Source organism: Chiloscyllium plagiosum, unplaced genomic scaffold (assembly GCF_037043375.1).
Source record: "Chiloscyllium plagiosum isolate Xiang-an unplaced genomic scaffold, Cpla_swu_hap1 HiC_scaffold_7, whole genome shotgun sequence".
NCBI lineage: Eukaryota > Metazoa > Chordata > Chondrichthyes > Orectolobiformes > Hemiscylliidae > Chiloscyllium > Chiloscyllium plagiosum.
The window spans coordinates 94,616,768-94,630,657 of NW_028270145.1; positions in this window are offsets into that span (position 1 = coordinate 94,616,768).

Here is a 13,890-nt window from a genome sequence, read left to right on the forward strand (position 1 = left end):
CTTCATGGTAACCTCAGCCAGTGTGGGAATTCAGCCCATGCTGTTAGCATCGTTCAGTATCACAAACCAGCCATCCAGCCAATTGAGCTTACCTACCCCTATTAGTACGCATAGTGGACCCCTTTAAGACTTCAAACATACACAAACACTCACACTTTCATTCACAAATAAAATAGACAAAAGACAGATGATTTGACACAAATATCATGGACAAATAAATATAGACATGAGAAATAGAATCCTGAAGATCAAAAGTTTAGATCTCAAGAATGAACGAAATTGTCTTTCAATGCTTCTTTTGATTTTCGCAATCACGTCTGTCTAAAGCAATGTTCATTCTTTACTCTATTGGATGATCAGTTGGACTTAGGTCTTTTCCTATATTAGAATTCCTTCTTATAGGTTTTTCAGCCTAATTACTCAGACCAAGAGAAGGGGAATAGTGACATGCTTTCTGTTCCTCAGCTCTGAATGACTCCACCTGCACTACATTGACAGATCTATAACTGAAGCCTCACACTCGAGGATTATAGTAACTTGAATAGTTGACGGCTACCTTACTTTCTTTTAAAAAAAACTTATATCTGTAACAAGTAAAGGTTTAATTTTTGATTACCTTATAGAAATGAGCACTGGCTATTTCTTTAGGATTTATGCTTTACATACAGCTACTGAATTGCAAGTGTTTTTCATTATGATAACTTTCTGTGTGCTTCAATAGACAATAGACAATAAGTGCAGGAGTAGGCCATTCTGCCCTTTGAGCCGGTACCCCATTCATTATGATCATGGCTGATCATCCTCAATCAGTATCCTGTTCCTGCCTTATCCCCATAACCCTTGATTCCACTATCCTTCAGAGCTCTATCCAACTCTTTCTTGAAAGTATCAAGAGACTTGGCCTCCACAACTTTCTGGGGCAGAGCATTCCACACAGCCACCACTCTCTGGGTGAAGAAGTTTCTCCTCAACTCTGTTCTAAGTGGCCTACCCCTTATTTTTAAACTGTGTCCTCTGGTTCGGGACTCACCCATCAGCGGAAACATGCTTCCTGCCTCCAGAGTGTCCAATCCTTTAATAATCTTATACGTCTCAATCAGATCCCCTTTCGGCCTTCTAAACTCAACCGTATACAAGCCCAGTCGCTCCAATCTTTCAACATAAAATAGTCCTGCCATCCCAGGAATTGACCTCATGAACCAGCACTGCACTCTTTCAATAGCCAGAATGTCTTTCCTCAAATTTGGAGACCAAAACTGCGCACATTATTCCAGGTGCGGTCTCACCAAGGCCCTGTACAGCTGCAGAAGGGCCTCTTTGCATCTATACTCAATTCCTTTTGTTATGAAGGCCAGCATACTATTAGCTTTCTTCACTGCCTGCTGTACCTGTATGCTTGTCTTCATTGACTGGTGTACAAGAACACCCAGATCTCATTGTACTGCCCCTTTACCTAACTTGACTCCATTTAGGTAGTAATCTGCCTTCCTGTTCTTGCCACCAAAGTGGATAGCCACACATTTATCCACATTAAACTACATCTGCCATGCATCCGTCCACTCATCTAGCCTGTCCAGGTCACCCTATATTCTCCGAACATCCTCCTCACATTTAACCCTGCCACCCAGCTTTATGTCATCAGCAAATTTGATAATATTACTTTTAATACCATCATCTATATCATTAATGTACATTGTAAAAAGCTGCGGTCCCAGCACTGATCCCTGTGGCACAGCACTGGTCACCGCCTGCCATTCCGAAAGGGAGCTGTTTATCACCACTCCTTGTTTCCTGTCAGCCAACCAATTTTCAATCCATGTCAGTATTTTGCCCCTAACACCATGTGCCCTAATTTTGCTCACTAACCTCCTATGTGGGACTTTATCAAAGGCTTTCTGAAAGTCCAGGTATACTACATCCACTGGATCTCCCTTGTCCATCTTCAGACTTACATCCTCAAAAAATACCAGAAGATTAGTCAAGCATGATTTCCCCTTCATAAATCCATGCTGACTCTGACCTATCCTGTTACTGCTATCCAGATCTGTCGTAATTTCGTCCTTTATAATTGACTCCAGCATTTTTCCCACCACTGAGGTCAGACTAACTGGTCTATAATTCTCTGTTTTCTCTCTCCCTCCTTTCTTAAAAATTGGGACAACATTAGCCACCCTCCAATCCTCAGGAACTGATCCTGAATCTATAGAACATTGGAAAATGATCACCAATGCATCCATGATTTCTAGAGCCACCTCCTTCAGTACCCTGGGATGTAGACCATCAGGCCCTGGAGACTTTTTAGCCTTCAGACCTAACAGTTTCTCCAACACTATTTCCTGCCTAATATAAATTCTCTTCAGTTCAGGTCCTTCAACCACTATTACATCTGGGAGATTGCTTGTGTCTTCCCCAGTGAAGACAAATCTAAAGTACCAATTCAATTCTTCTGCCATTTCTTCGTTCCCCGTAATAAATTCACCCGTTTCTGTCTTCAAGGGCCCAATTTTAGTCTTAACCTTTTTTTTCTGTTCACATACCTAAAAAAGCCTTTACTATCCTCCTTTATATTTTTGGCCAGTTTACCTTCGTACCTTATTTTTTCTTTGCGTATTTCCTTTTTAGTTATCCTCTATTATTCTTTAAAAGCTTCCCAGTCCTCTGAGTTCCTACTAATCATTGCTATGTTATATTTTTTCCCTTTTGTCTTTATATGGTCCTTAATTTCCCTCGTCAGCCACGGCCACCCCTACCTCCCCTTAGGATCTTTCTTCCTTTTTGGAATGCACTGATCCTGCATCTTCTGCATTATACCAGAAATACCTGCCATTGTTGCTCCACTGCCATCCCTGCTAGGGTATTGCACCATTGAACTTTGGCCAGCTCCTCCCTCATAGCTCCATAGTTCCCCTTATTCAACTGAAATATTGTCACTTCTGATTCTACCTTCTCCCTTTCAAACTGCAGATTAAAGCTTATTGTATTGTGGTCACTACCTCCTAATGGCTCCTTTACTTCAAACTTACAATATCTCATTTAATTTTCTGTATCAAAGTACTACTGAACCCAAATCCTAATCTTTTTTGTTTAGGGAATGCTTACCATGGAGTTTCATCCTATTCCTCATAATAGCTAAGAAAATTAAAATCGCACTAAAATTTAGTTGAAATTTAAACTTACATGAAGAGGGTAAAAGTCTTGGCTAGCTTTCTTCATTATTATGCACTTTGGTAGGAAGAATAGGGGGGCACACCTTATTTTCTAAATGAGGAGAAGGTTTGAAAATCTGAAGCGCAAAGGGACTTAGGATTTCTAGTTCAGGGTTCTCTTAAAGTTAACATGTAGGTTCAGTTGGCAGATAGGAAGGAAATGCAGTGTCAGCATTCATTGCAAGAGGGCTAGAATACAAGAACAGAAATGTTCTGCTGAGGCTATAGAAGGTTGTGGTCAGAATGTGCTTGGAATATTATGAGCAGTTTTAGGCCCTGTATCTAAGGAATCGATGTGCTTGTGTTGGAGAGGGTCCAGAAGAGGGTTATGAGGATGATCTGGTGAATAAAGGGATGTCATAAGAGGAGCAATTTGGGACTGTGGGTTTGTATTTGATGCAAATTAGAAGGACAAAGCGGGATCTAATCGAAACTTACAGAATATGGAGCCCCCTGGATACTGTGGATGTGGAGCAGATGTTTCTAGTAAAAGGAATGAAGGTACCACCCTTTAGATCTGAGATGAAGTGGAATTTCTTCAGCCAGAGGGTGGTGAATCTGTTGAACTCATTGCCACAGAAGACTATGTAGGCCAAGTCATTGATTGTATTTAATATAGAGATGGATAGGCTCTTGATTGGTAAGGGGATCAAGGCTCATGGGGAGGAAGGCAGGAGAACGGGGTTGAAAATCATATCGGCCATGATGGAATGGCAGGGCAGACACAGTGGTCTAGTTCTGTTCCTTGAGGTTATGATCCTAATTTCTTTGCTGGGAGGCAGGTTGGATCCAGTGGGACTAGTTGAGTTTCTTTGTGTCTGGCTCCCTCTGATTGAAGTTCCGAGAGTGATATCCAATCTTGTCAACTCCATATACAAAGTTAAAAGTTGAGATATATCATGAGCCAATTTTGACTTGGGCTGGTGTGATGCACTGGTGTCATAGCACCCTCTTGTGGTCTTGTATAAATGCACAGAGCAGATAAACCCGTGTTGGATTGATGTTTTAGATGGGTGGGGTAGGGCCAGGGTCAGGGATTCCGGGGGTCCATTGTGCTGGGCCAGGGAGGCACCACTATATTTAGGTCAGGGGCCCAGATCAAAAGCAGTAGTAGGGCGTGTGATTTCTGTCCCTGTTCCTGTGACTGAGTCACAAGTCTTTTTCTGTCCTGCAAAAAAAAATCACATTTAGTAATGAGAGGCATGAATACCCTCACCAAACAAATTTGGATTTGACATGTTTAGAGCAAGCCAGCAGAGGAATTAAAAGTTTTGTTTTTGTTATGCTAAGTAATAGTTTTTAAAATATGTCTTCGTGGAAAGGCCATTTGTACACATAGGCAAAAATTATGACTGCAGATGCTGGAAACCAGATGTATTCCTGATGAAGGGCTTTTGCCCAAAACGTCGATTTTACTGCTCCTCGGATGCTGCCTGAACTGCTGTGCTTTTCCAGCACCAATCTACTCCATTTGTACACATGACTGGACTGGCCTTTGAAGTTGGAAACATCAGTATCGTATTGTTAGGAGACTAGGAGAGTGCAGTCACAACTGAGAGACTTTAAGGTTTGAGATGGTTTTTCACTGTTAATGATACAATGGACGTCCTTGATCAATCAGCTGTAAATCAAGCAATGACGAAAGGGAAAGGGTGATGATTCTGACGAAAACAGGCTCAGAAGTATATGAAACACTGACGAATTTGCTCACTCCCACTGAGTTAAAACACAAAGCTGTCAGCCATTTATGTGAGCTCGAGCAGCACAACAGCCTCAAGGTGCTGGAGGTTGCAGACAGCTATCAATATGGAGCAAGAACTCAGTTAGCCAGTGACAATGCTGGAGAGAGGCTTTGAAAAAGATGTCCATCCATTGTCATTCTGGAGAGTGTTAAGAGAGTGAGAGACAATTACAGGACTGATTTCTGTGTACTTTGATAATTCATCCTAGGTTGCTGACATTGCCAAAGTTAAAGTAATTGAGTTATTCTAGAAGGTGACAAAACAGGTGGATGAAGGTAAAGTGGTTGATGTGGTGTATATGGACTTCAGTAAGGCATTCGATAAGGTTCCACACGGTAGGCTATTGCACAAAATATAGAGTTTCAGGATTGAAGGTGATTTAGTGGTTTGGATCTGAAATTGGCTAGCTGAGAGAAGACAGAGGGTGGTGGTTGATGGGAAATGTTCATCCTTGAGTCAGTTACCAGTGGTGTGCTGCAAGGATTTGTTTTGGGGCCACTGCTGTTAATCATTTTTATAAATGAGCTGGATGTGGGCGTAGAAGAAGGGGTTAGTAAATTTGCAGGTGACACGAAGGTAGGCAGAGTTGTGGACAGTACCAAAGGATGTTGTGGGTTACAGAAGGACATAGAGCTGGGCTGAGAAGGGGAAATGGGAGTTTAATGTGGAAAAGTGTGAGGTAGTTCACTTCAGAAGAAGTAACAGGAATGCAGAATACTGGGCTTATGGTAAAGTTCTTGGCAGTGTAGATGAACAGAGAGATCGCATTTTCCAGGTGCATAAATCCCCGAAAGTTGCCACCCAGGTTGATAGGGTTGTACTACTGAGAGAGTAGTAGGGAATGGCCTGCCTGCAACAGTAGTAGACTCGCTGACGTTAAGGACACTTAAATAGGCACTGGACATACATATAAATAATAATAGAACGGTGTAGGTTAGATGGGCATCAGATTATTTTCACAGGTCGACACAACATTGAGGGCCAAAGGGCCTGCACTGCGCTGTAACATTCTATGTTAACTTTCAACAGTGGTTGCAAACAGCACTGTTAATGGATAGGGTGGAAGGTGACTCGAGAGAAGTCAGGGTTAACACCGGCCAGTCTTTTGTAAAATTAAATAAGCTGAGTAAGTTGACTGCAGTGACAAGAATGGGGCTTTTGTGGTGCACTGCTCCTCAGGCAAGAGACTCATGTTCAAATCCCATCTGCTCCGTATTCAACATCTCTGAAGAGTAAATATCTGTCAGATTGAAAAGACTTTGATAGCCTTGCTGATTTTGCCAGGATTAATTTTTTCCCTTGCCTAAGAAGAATTCCTGAAATAATGCTCACAGTATCTGAAGAGTGAAGTTTGATGGTGACCCAGTAATGCCGATTGTAACATGTGCAACCACTAATATGAGGGGGAATATGATTCTGCTCACTTTGTAACCCAAATTTTCAGAGGCAGTGTTGCTTGGGATTTCGGTCTGGCATTCACAATGGCAGCTGAAGTCATAGAGTCATCGAGTCATAGAATTGTACAGCATAGAAACATGCCGACCAGATATCCTAAATTAATCTAGACCCATTTGCCATCATTTGGCCCATATCTCTTTAAACCCATCCTATTCATATACCCATCCAGAGGCCTTTTAAATGTTGTAATTATACCAGCTTCCACCACTTCCTCTGGCAGCTCATTCCATGCACACACCACCCATTGCATGAAAAAGTTGCCCGTTAGGTCCCTTTTAAATCTTTATCGTATCACCTCAAGCCTCTGCCATCCAGTTTTGGACTCTCCCACCTTGGGGAAAAGACTTAGTCTGTTCACCCTATCCATGCCCCTCATGACGTTATAAACCTTTATAAGGTCACTCTTCAGCCTGTGACACTCCAGGGAAAATAGTTCCATCCGAATCACCCCCTTCCTATAGCTCAAATCCTCCAACCTTAGCAACATCCTTGTAAATCTTTTCTGTACCTTTCATATTTAAAAACATCCTTCCTATAGCAGGGAGACCAGAATTGCACACAGTATTCCAAAAGTAGCATAACCAATGTCCTACACAGCCACAACCTGACTTCAAACTCCTAAACTCAGTGCACTGATCAATAAAGGCAAGCATACCTAATACCTTATCCACTATTCTATCTACCTGGGACTCCACTTCCAAGGAAATTTGAACCTGCACTCCAAGGACTCTTTGTTCAGCAACACTCCCAGGACCTTATAATTAAGAATATAAATCCTGCCCTGATTCGCCTTTCCAAAATGCAGGAACCTTGTTGAACCCCTTACTGTAGTCCATATAGATCATGTCCACTGTTCTGCCCTCATCAGTCCTCTTTATTACTTCTTTAAAATCTCAATCAAGTTATTTGATTTCCCATGCACAAAATCATGTTGACTTTTTCCTGAGCATAGCATGAGTTGGTTGTTGGTGACTTTGCCTTGTTTCTTTGCTGGTCAAAGGGACCAGATTACCCCGATTCATTAGCAAGGCTGCATTGAGTCTCTGATGTTGGAGGGGTTCCACATTCAGTTCTAATCCACTGTGCAGGGATGAAGACAGCAAATGGCAGCTGTAAATGTTTAAGGTGGTGCACAGAGTGTCAAGCATGTGTCCTGGATGGCACTGCACAGGCCTATGGAAAAGATTTAATCATGCTCCTGATTTAGCTCTTGCAGACGCTGAAAAAATATAGCAAGTGAATCACTCCCTGCTGAACTCCCAGCCTCTGACCTGCTTTTATAGCTACTGTATTTATGTGGCATATCCAATTACGTTTCTGCTAGATCCACATGGAATCCATCCCACTTAGTAAAAGGCAAAGTTGGCATAGTCTTAGCAGATCATAGGGCTACATTCTCATTAGAAAGAGATGACTGGTGGTGGTTTAGCATGCCTCAGGTGAGGGGACAGCTTAAGAAGAAGAGTTGTTCATGATCATTTCAGCTGGTCTGGGAATTGAACCCATACTATTGGCATCACTCTGTATCTCAGATCAGCCATCCAACCAACTAAGCTAACCTAACAATCCAATTAGTACAGTACTACCACACAACACAATGAAGGGTATCCTCATTGTAAAGCTAAGATTTCACCCCAACAAAGATTTATTGTGTATTCACTCCAACCACTATTGTCATAGATAGATGAATCTGTCACAAGTAGATTTGTGGAGATAAAGTCAGACCTTTTCTCGTTCATGTTGGCTCTGTCATCATCGTCCAAGTCTAGTCTGACAGAAAGACCATTCAGGAGTCAGCAGGTTTTGCTTAGAAAGTTACCATTCTCATTGATGAACATTGAAGTCCCCTACCCAAGTATACTCTATGCTCTTGCACCCCTGCATCCTCTTTCCAAGTGGTTTTCAATGTGCAAGAATCTTGATCTATCAGCTAAAGAGTCAAGCAACAGGAGATTTCCTTGACTATGTTTAACCTGATGCCTCGAGACTTATTGAAGTCCAAAGCAAACATTGAGGATGCTCAGATTGTACATCACTGTATCGCCATCTCTAATCATTCTGTTCTGCCAATGGAGCAGGACATTACAGAGGATGGCAATGGAGGAATCAATCATGTTGCCTGAAAGTTATCATTGTGTGGGGATGCTGCTTCACTTGGTTTGTGGGACGGCTTTCATAGTCTTGGTCTCCAGCTATTGGTGAGGAGATCTTTACAGTGTCTGCTGAGCTTGATATCCAAATCCATTATCTATGTGAATGCAAGGTGGCCCATTGGGTTTGAACTTTAGTATGTTATTCATTTTGTCATGAGAGAAAAAACTGCAGATGCTGGAATCCAAAGTAGACAGGTAGGAGGAACACAGCAAGCCAGGCAGCATCAAGAGGTGGGGAAGTCAATAAATCGGGTGTAACCCTTCTTCAGGACAGGTTAGTACCACTGTTTAGCTTGCTTGGTCATTTCAGAGAGTATTTAAGAGGCAACCTCATTGCTGTGAGTCTACATGTAGGTCATAGCAGATAAAGATGTCAGCTTTCTTTCTCAAAAGGACATTGACAGATTGTCATTAAAAATCAATCTGGTAGGCATATGGTCACTGTTGCTAATACTAGCTTTTTTACAATTACATTTGCTTTTATTTCTTTAATTAACAGAAATTAAATTCCCCCAATGAAGACACATAATAAGGTGATTAATCCTAGACTTTTGATTCTGAGTTCAGTAACATAACCACTCTGCTGCCACTTTGGAACATTCTGCTTGAAAAACATTAAGGAAGTTGGCAACGGAAAAAACAATTGCGTGACCTTTAAAATGGAGTTTGAAATTTTAATATTTCAGATAACAACTCACTATGTCTCACTATGTAATGATGTCTTATCATTACATCACATGATGGTAATGAATGAGCACTTATACATTTCTCTTCTATTTGTTTCTTCAGTGTTTAACTGAAGCCACTAAATCATCTTAACATCAACACCATGAGAGAGAATTTGAGAGAGATATAGTAAGCACTGGAACAAAATCAAGGTGAATTGAGGCTAAATTGCTCTTGTCCCAAAGAATCCTAGGGTTGCTCTCTCATTAGAGAGAGAGAGAGAGAGAGATGACTGCTGGTGTTTTAACCTAATGGTCATCCTGCCTCATCTGAGGGACAAGATTGAATTTTCTTGGTAACCTCAGCCAATGTGGTAACTGAACCCGTGCAGTTAGCATCACCCTGCATCTCAAACCAGCCATCTAGCTAACTTATTAAGTCCATCGCTCTCCAGATGTGCAGTCTGACTTGCTGAATATGTATTCTGGATTAGTGGTGCTGGAAGAGCACAGCAGTTCAGGCAGCATCTGGATGCTGCCTGAACTGCTGTGCTCTTCCAGCATCACTAATCCAGAATTTAGTTTCCAGCATCTGCAGTCATTGTTTTTACCTTGCTGAATATGTAGACTATTTTCTGTATTTATTGTGGTAAGCATTGGTACTTAATTATCACATTCTATAATCTGAAAATTCACATTATTTATGGATGATCTCTCTGGTCTGCACAGCAAAGCTGAGAATACATCACATTGTATATTTCCTCTGCAGTTTTAATGGGTAACTTGGGTGCTTGTGTATTGCGCATCTTCAAACTGGTATCGAATCAAGCATTGATAAGTGCTTTCGCACGATAGCAGACAAAGGTCAGGGGTCACCCATTTAAAAGAGAGATTAAGCATTTTGTTTTCTTTCAGCGGGTCGAAAGTCTTTGGAAAAGGTGCTGGAAGCAGAATGCTTGAATACTTTTAAGGCAGATGTACAGAATTGCTCGTTAAGTGAGGGGCAAATGATCATCAGGATGGGTTCAGATGTGGATTTGAGATTGTAAGTCGATCAGACATGGTTTTATTGAATGATGGAGCAGGTTCGAGGGGATGAATGGCCTACTCCTAGTTCATATGTGCGAGTATTTTCTTCATGCCACAAAACAGGAGCATGAAGACAAAGCACTGGCAAAGCAAGACTGTGACCAGTGAAGATGGCGGAATTTTGCAGTGTTTTGGTCTTACCAGTCAACTTGCTTTCACTTAGATGAAGGCAATTCTCTTTTCTCTAAATGCCCTGCAGAATGAATTTCACTCGGTTGCAGCATGTCTGGCTCAGTCCAACCCTAGCATGCCTACTATCCTGATAATTGCTTCTCCTCCTGAGGCTGTTGCCATAAGATTCCTTTAGGTCCATTATAATTTACATCTTAACCTACTGAAGTAAGAGACTGCTCTTGAGAACGAGGACTGCTCTTTGCCAGTGAGTTAACTCTAATTGGTGTGTGTTCTTTATCAATTCTTATAACTGTTCCACTATATTAATTCACTCTCCCCAACTGTAAACATCCAAATAATTCCTAAGTAAGGCCTCAGATCAGTGGTTTCTGAAAATAGCACTTCTATATACGATCATATACATGAAAAAAATCAATACTGTTTTATCTTGCAAAGCCAACTGTGACATGGTGAATCTGATAAATCTGTCAGTGCACAAAAATACATGTGCACAAATGCATAAAAACTGATCAAATTTCATTAATTCATGTTTCAGTAACAGTGAAGCACTAAATACATGACTATGAAATGTTTCCAAAACTCAAATATTTCAGACCATTAAATTCCAACCCAAGTTTTACACAGAAATTTCCAATAATGTAATGATTTATAATCACGACAACCTATCAACGTAATAAACTCTGCTTTTAACAAATGTTGCTTAGTAATGTAGATTTAGCGCATCGGTTCTGAATCCATTGGTTAAATTTAGAGCTAGGTCTACGAGTAGGTATTTTTAATCTACCTGTTCAGGTATGTTATGGCACACCTCTGGAGCAGGTGGAACTTGAACCTAGGTCTGCTGGCTCAGCGGCAAGGACACTACCACTGCACCACAAGTACCCAGTCTGCTGCCTTATCTCACTCAGTTATCCAGTAAGCTCAGAAGGTTAATTAAATCCTTTGGTCTATTACTACCTTTTGACTTATCCAATTAGCGAAGCGGTGGGTTCTTTTAACCAGTGAAGCAGAGAATAAGAAAGCTTTAATTGAAATTGGCAATCTATTTCTATCAATCTGTTTTTTTTTAAATCAGCAAATAGAGTCAGATACAGCCTGTTAATGGTCAGATTCCATTAATTTTGCGTAATTATTTCAAAGCAGCTGTAATATCAATAAAGTCATAATTCATGTAAAGTTTAGTCCAGCACTGATACAATTATCTATCGAGACACATTTCTGTCAGCTACCTGGGTGTATTTACTTTAATACATCACTCATGAAAAGAAAAATGAGATGACGCAGCCTAGATGCAGTTCAGGTACAAATTTATTGGGCTTTTGTATAAAATAGATCTGTGTAACTTAAAGAAACAGATCTGTGAATATTTATTGGCTGTTGCCTCTTAAACCCCTTAAATGGTTCCTTGTTTTGTTAAGTTTTTTACAAAAAAAAAACATTATTCACAAATACACAAACAGAAATTACTGGAGAACCTCAGCAGCTCTGGCATCTCTGTGGAGAGAAAGCAGAGTCAATGTTTCAGGTCTACTGACCTTTCTGTGGAATAAGATCTGTCAGATCCTTTTGAAGGGTCACTGGACCCAAATCGTTAACTCCGTTTTCTCTCCACAGATGCTGTCAGATCTGATCTGCTGAGTTTTCCCAGCAATTTTTGTTTCTGTTTCTCATTTCCAGCATCTGTGGCTCTTCGTGTTTTTTTTAAGAATTATTCCCAGGGTTGTTTGAAAGCCTCCAGCTTTAGGCTCCTGAAGAGCCCTGAAATGAAATTGAAACAATTAAAATCAGTTTTAGAGAGTCAGGATAGTAAAAGGTCAATGCGAGAGTCGGGTGTACATTTTGGAAGGTTGAGAAGAATGTGATAAAGTGAAAATTATGGAGAATGGGGAAAAGTAGCTGAAGGAATAACTACTAATATTGGGATATAGGAAAACATCTAATAGGCCACGACCATAATGTAAGCACAGACATCAACCTGGCAGGTCGTCTCAAAAAGCAGGGAACTGCATGTCTATTGAAAATGGCAATCTTTACAGTCAATCATCTTGCCGTAAACCAAAGAATGAATCGTTGCAAGTACAAGGAATGAAATGGGTTCAAGTGTCAGTGTGGGTAAGAACATTGGCATTTTTGGCATATGGACCAACAATTCCAACATAACCAGCCTCACAGTTAGAGAAATTAATGTACGTGTTAATAAATGAGTAAACTTTGTGCAGGCTACTAACAAATGAGGACATTGCCTAAGGTAGTAGATGTTGCAACAAGTTTATCATGTATTTCTTAGCATCTACATTCCTGCGACTGTACATGAAAGTCAAAATCTGATTTGTAGTTTTGAGACTTTATAAACCTGTTAGTCAACTTTTAGGTATGTGTATCACATCTCTGAAACCCTCTGTTTGTCTGTTGCATTAAGTACACCATCTGAATGACATTTCATTTCTTATCTCTGACCCTTACATGACCCATGTTATTGCTATCATTTGGTCTCCAGCTCACAATGGCGTGGGCTCAATGTGGCCCTTTCTATTTAGTCTATGTTGAAGTATATTTACCACATTTCTGCCCCAATTACCTCTCAATTTTTCCTATGTACTCTTACTTAGGGTTTACTAGGCTCATGCTTTTACATATACTTTGTAGTTATAGACACAACAGTAAAAAGAAAATCACTTTGTTCTCAATGACATATTCCCACTCCGACAATTATCCCAGTTTGTTTGGAATGTGAAGAACATATTTGTTATTGGTTGTTCCTAGCATCACTGCATTGACTTTGCTAACAGCAGCATTGCTAAAATTACAGAAACATTTCCAGTTGATGATATTTGAACTGTCACATTTGAAAACAAAAATACACAAGATTTCTGACAATTAAACAACACTGGAGATAGGCAAGTACCGATTTTTCACACTATATATCTTAAGACCAAACCATATCAAAGCAGAAATTAGGCCATTCTGCCCATCAAGTCTGCTCTGCCATTCAATCATAGCTGATAAGTTTCTCAACCCATTCTCCCACTTTCTCCCAGTGATCCTTGATCACCTTGATATTCAAAAACCTATGTACCCATCCTAAATATATTCAATTACCTGGCCTCCACAGCCTTCTGTGGCAACGAATTCCATAGATTCACCACTCTGGCTGAAGAAGTTTCTCTTTATCTCTGTCCTACAAGGTCTTCCCTTTATTCTAAGACTACGCCCTCAGGATCTAGAGTCTCCTACCAATGGAAACATCTTCCCAACATCTATTCTATCCAGGTCATTCAGCATTGTGTATGTTTCAATTAGATCCCCCCTCATCCTTCTACACTCCACGTATAAACCCAGAGTCCTCAAATGTTCCTCATATGTTAAGCTTTTCATTCCTGGGACCGTTCTCGTGAACCTCCTCTGAACAGGCTCCATGGCCAGTACATCCTTCCAAAGATAT